Genomic DNA, 6,050 nt, shown 5'->3' with positions numbered 1-6,050 from the left:
AGGTCTATTTGACCTGTGCAGTGTATTTGTGTGTGTTTTGTGTGTGTGTGTGTGTGTGTGTGTGTGTGTGTGTGTGTGTGTGTGTGTGTGTGTGTGTGTGTGTGTGTGTGTGTGTGTGTGTGTGTGTGTGTGTGTGTGTGTGTGTGTGTGTGTGTGTGTGTTTGTGTGTGTGTGTGTGTGTGTGTGTGTGTGTGTGTGGAGATCAGACATCAGAGGAGAAGTGACCATGTGTGACTGTGTGTGTGTGTGTTTGTGATGGTGTTTTTGTGTGTGTTTCTCTGTGTGTGTGTGTGTGTGTGTGTGTGTGTGTGTGTGTGTGTGTGTGTGTGTGTGTGTGTGTGTGTGTGTGTGTGTGTGTGTGTCTGTGTGTGTGTGTGTGTGTGTGTGTGGAGATCAGATATCAGAGAAGACGTGACCCTGTGTGTTTGTGTGTTTGCGTGTGTGTGTCAGTTGGATTTTTAAATGTTTTTGAAATAAGTCTCTTAAGCTCACCCAGCCTGCATTTATTTGAATAAAATATAGTATAAACAACAGTATTGTGATATATTATTACAATTTGAAATAAACAGTTTCTATTTGGACATATATTAAAAGTATATATATATATATATATATATAGGCCTATATATATATATATATATACAGTATATATATATAATATATATATATATATATATATATATACAGTGGCGTAACTTTGTTTTAAAAAGTGGGTGGGACGTTTTTTTTTTTTTTTTTTACGGGGGGGGGGGGGGGGGGGGGGGGTTATGAATGCTAAATCATAAATCGATGTATGTACAATAACATGTCCATCAATCGATTGAAATAGTACATGGGTTTAATTTGTCGTTTAATGAGGTTTGATATATGTTGGTATTGGTAAATCCTTTAAATAATTGTGTTTGCTGAAATGGTCCAGTGGTAGAACTATTGCCAAGCGTGTAAGAGGTTGTGGGTTCTAATCCGCACTCGTATATATTTTTTTTTTTTTCTCATTAAAACCCATTATGTTTATCAGTGGTTGTATATCAGGCAATCATACGTTTATATGCATTTTGTTTTGTAATTTCACCGGAACGAATAGAGAGTCTCCACAACGGATTGAAGCACGCGTCCGAGTGATGACTGTGCGCGAGCCACAAGAGAACACAGTATCCATGCCTCATGCCTGTGTCTGTATCTGTATCTGCTCGCAGCGACAACGAGCACTTTGATCACTTGATTTCAAAAACAACACATTTCAGTGCTAGATCGCCTCTTACAAACGAACTAAATGAATGCTCTGCTAGTTAACTGGAGATCTTTTATTTATTTGTATTGGTACATTCGTGCCGCGAGATGTTTCAAAAGTGGTGGGGACAATATCGACCTTAGCAAAAAGTGGTGGGGACATGTCCCACCCGCAAATTACGCCTATGTATATATATATAATCAGAAATCAGGACAAATATATAAATATATATATAGGCTATAAATGTAGATAGCGCGACTGCTATCTACATTTTGGTCGGCAGGACCGAACCGAAAGCCAATTACGGTTCAATACGAATATATAATTCTAATTTAATTCTGTGATCAAAGCTGAATTTTCAGCATCATTACTTCAGTGTCACCAGATCCTTCAGAAATCATTCTAATATGATATATGAATAATGGTCAAAAAGCATTCACTGTAATTATCAATGTTGAAAACAGCTATTTAAATAAAAAAGAAACGTTTTTTTTTTTTTTTTAAAAAGATCGTCGAGTTACGATGGGAGTTTACCTGTTACGATGGGAGTTTATCAGCCGATCCATCTAGCGATCAATGGAATGGCGACAGCCTGCTCGCCCTCAACAACAAATATAGAAAGCGCGCGACTTTATAAGGTAGACACGACCTGTGTTTCTCTTCGATGGTGAGTGGATATTCAAGCTGCGATTTTTCACGTTGGCTATACTCGCGAGGTCGTGTTAAACATGACAAGAACAAAAATTCTACGTTTAGTCGTTAAAACAGTCGGTATTTCCCACAATGCTTCTGCTTTGCCGCTGCTTTTGGCGTACGTCACGATTTCTAAGCGCTGCTATTGGTGTACGTAATGTTTAAGCCACGATTATTAAGTATGTAAGGCGAACGGAACGGAACAGTTAAATTAACAATAAATTAACATTGTGAGTTACATTTTATAAACAATATTGTCAATATTGTTTGTTTTCCCTCTATTTTGCTGACGAGAATTTCAAAATAAAGCCATACCAGAGTCTCAATGCAACAGACAGCGATTGAACCGAACCGTGAATTTTGCGAACCGTTACAAGCCTAATCCTGTGTAATTATAAATTCAGTAGTTATAATATTTAACAATTTTACTGTTTGTTGTTGTATTTTTCGAAACTTGAAACGTGTGTGTGTGTGTGTCAGTTGGATTTTTAAATGATTTTGAAATAAGTCTCTTATGCTCACCCAGCCTGCATTTATTTGATTAAAATATAGTATAAACAACAGTAGGCTATTGTGATATATTATTACAATTTGAAATAAACAGTTTCTATTTGGACATATATTAAAAGTATATATATGTTTTGTCCTGATTTCTAATTTGAACGATCTCATAGCTTTATTTATGCAATTGTAAATGCAGTGAAAATATATGAATGCCAGATCTGATGCCACTTCTGTGTCACCTATGCACTGCAAAGATGGATTTTCATTTAATGATTTAATTTGACTGGTAACAGTGGTATTGCGTAATTATTCTAACAGAATTTAGTCTTTTCTCTCTGTTTTGCATGCGTCATCATAATCATTATTGTTATTATTATTATTATTATTATTTTATTATTTTATGTTTGGCTCTTGTCACAGTGCATTCTTAACCTGAATTAGCACTGTTCATAGAGGTAGCCTACCATAGGCAACACCAATTGGTATTTATATCATGTAACACAAAATAAACGTTTTTTTTTTCGTTTTTTTTTTCTTCATGGTGCAGGGCATAATCTTAGTTTCGTTTTTTATTTTGTTACCATTAGATCTGTGGACATCACTGGGCTTTAATTTGAGGTATACAAACCTGACGATACCACATATTGAAACATAAATTCATATAACATAAATTGTCTGTCATTTTCTTAATTTCTAAGTCAATAAAGTGTATGTTAAATTAATAAATGTAGTGTAAATGTAGTAATGAACCCAACTATACCATTCAAAAGTATGGGGTCAGTATAGTTTTTCAAAACAAATGAATACTTTCATTCAATAGGCATGTAACGTTCACAAAATTCACGGTTCGGTTCAATACGATACAGTGAGTGGTGACAGACACGGTTCGGTACGTTTTCGATACAGCAAAAAGAAAGAAATGCCCGATAAATTCCCTTGATTCTTTTTTATTAAATTTTTTTTTTTATTAAAACTAACATGATAAAGTATGATCTTTTTTTACTTTGAACAATGATGGAGCTATACTTGACCCATCTTCTGGGGTGTCTTCTTAGCAGCATATAAACCAAAAACCGCTCCTTATAAAAAAATGAAATGTATATGTAGCAGGGATATGTTGTTACACCAGATTATAAACCATTTTATTTATATTTTTATTTATTTTTATTATTTGTTTTGGGGCATTTTACTTTGAAAGAAGTTTGTGTGCTCTTACTAAGGGTAAACATCGCAGTATGCACGTCGGCTGACGTCATGCGTAGGAGCGAGCTTCAAACAGCAGTGCAATCGGAGGTTCGTCCTCTTTCCTGCAATGTCTCTTGAGGAGAGGTACGATTTCATGAGCTCCGTGCACTTGATGTTAAATTGAGTTAAAAGTGTTCATGTCAGGTTTAAATAATCATTTGTGAAAGAGTATTCATTGAGATGTTATATTTGACTATTAGTTCGAGTCATTAACTTGTTAAAGTAAGTTTATTTTTGTGCTGTTAATGAGTGAATAGTGCGTTGCGTGAAATGGCGGCGGGGTGTGTGCGTCACAAGTGAGAGATGTGTTACGGTACGTTCACGGTACGTTCACACGGGGCGTCAGCGTCAACGCTTCCCATTGACTTTGAATGGGTGACGTCAAGCGTTGCCGAAAAGAATTGTGGATCCGTCGGCGGCGCTTCACTGGCGTTGCTCGCGGCAGAAGTTGAGAATTTTTCAACTTCTGCCGCGAGCAACGCCAGTGAAGCGCCGCAGACGGAAGCGTCAGCCAATCAGGATCGCTCTATGCAAATACAGTAGCCAGGCGGCAGCCAATCACGGCAATGAAGCTTGTTGTTGAGTTCCTGTCTAATTTCATTGGCTGACGCTGCTATGACCATGGCGTCAGTGCCAAACTTCAGCCACGCCTTCCGTCAAGCGTTGACGCTGACGCCCCGTGTGAACGTACCGTCACACGGGGCGTGAGCGTCAACGCTTCCCATTGACTTTGAATGGGTGACGTCAAGCGTTGCCGAAAAGAATTGTGGATCCGTCGGCGGCGCTTCACTGGCGTTGCTCGCGGCAGAAGTTGAGAATTTTTCAACTTCTGCCGCGAGCAACGCCAGTGAAGCGCCGCAGACGGAAGCGTCAGCCAATAGGATCGCTCTATGCAAATACAGTAGCCAGGCGGCAGCCAATCACGTTCATCCTGTTCAAGAGCAGCAAACTGAGGATACATTTTAAATTTCATTGGCTGACGCTGCTATGACCATGGCGTCAGTGCCAAACTTCAGCCACGCCTTCCGTCAAGCGTTGACGCTGACGCCCCGTGTGAACGTACCGTTAGTGGCTAAGCGGCTAACGTCTTGATTAAATTTTATATATGTGTGTGTATAGAGATGTGTATATTTGGTACGCATACTAAATATATATTCTAGTTTATTAATAGATATTGTACATCGCATTTACTGGTTTCTGTAGTTAACTTACTGGTGTATTTAAACATGTATTTTGTGCTTAACAGGTACAGTTAAAAGAGCTGCGGTTTAACAGTGCCTGTCTGTTTATGTGTTTTATCACACAGGTATGTTAATTGAGATCTAAGAAACACTGTAATGCTGTTTTGAATTATTTGCATACAATGACATTTTTGTGAATATTAATATTATTATTATTATTATTATTATTATCATTATTTATACTATTGCTATTATTACATATATTGTGTATGTGTGTGGTGAAGTGTGTGTCGCTCTTTCCTGCAATGTCTCTTGAGGAGAGGTACAGTTAAAAGAGCTGCGGTTTAACAGTGCCTGTCTGTTTATGTGTTTTATCACACAGGTATTGTAATTAAATTCATCTTTTGCATGACCAGCTTTGAGTGGAAAATCCTTTTATTTTAAAACATCCAAAATAACACAACGCAGAGGAACAACCGCTACAAAACTGGTGCCGTGACCCTTCGATTGGTTGATCGTAGTCGACCGCTGGGATTGCTGACGTCGAGTCTGACTGGAGCTGTGGGGTGCTGGTGGAGAGACGGGACTTCAGTTGACTGTTGCTGTTTCTTCGGTGGCGTCCGGATGTCAGACGGGTTGTGATATTTCTAGGTAGAGACTGCTGATGAAGTGTGTCACGTGAATTCGACGCTGAGATCGCATGTTCAGACTGTTGGTCTCGTGAGTTGTGACTAAGCTGGATCAAGCAAGCAGCGTGCTGTATCATTGAAGAGTGTCACCAACTTACCTGTTTTTGACTGAACTGTGTAGATGAAGGTACTTTGCATCATCAATTGACTGGGTCTTTGATTGGAGGACTGAGAAACAAGTGAATTTTTTTTTTTTTTCTCTCTCTTCTTTATTTGTTTCTTCTTTCTATTTTTCTAAGGACAATTGAATTTTATTTTTCTGAGTTAAGACTGGTTCATTACCATTGATTTGTTTGGTTAATATTTGTGTGTTTTGAGAGTGTATTCTGACACCTGAGGGGAATGGCTGTTAGACACAGTGATTTGGGGTGGGACAATACATTTACAGCTGGTAGAGGGCGGGGCAGTCTTTTAGATACGCCTGACAAAACTAAGCTGTTTGAGGATCCGGAGTACTGTAGCACAGGCCGGGGTAGAACAATTGGTGGTTCTGCCTATGAAACAATC

The sequence above is a fragment of the Rutilus rutilus genome (genome assembly GCF_951802725.1).
Source record: "Rutilus rutilus genome assembly, chromosome: 1".
Classification (NCBI taxonomy): domain Eukaryota; kingdom Metazoa; phylum Chordata; class Actinopteri; order Cypriniformes; family Leuciscidae; genus Rutilus; species Rutilus rutilus.
Note: the sequence above shows the minus strand (reverse complement) of the source record.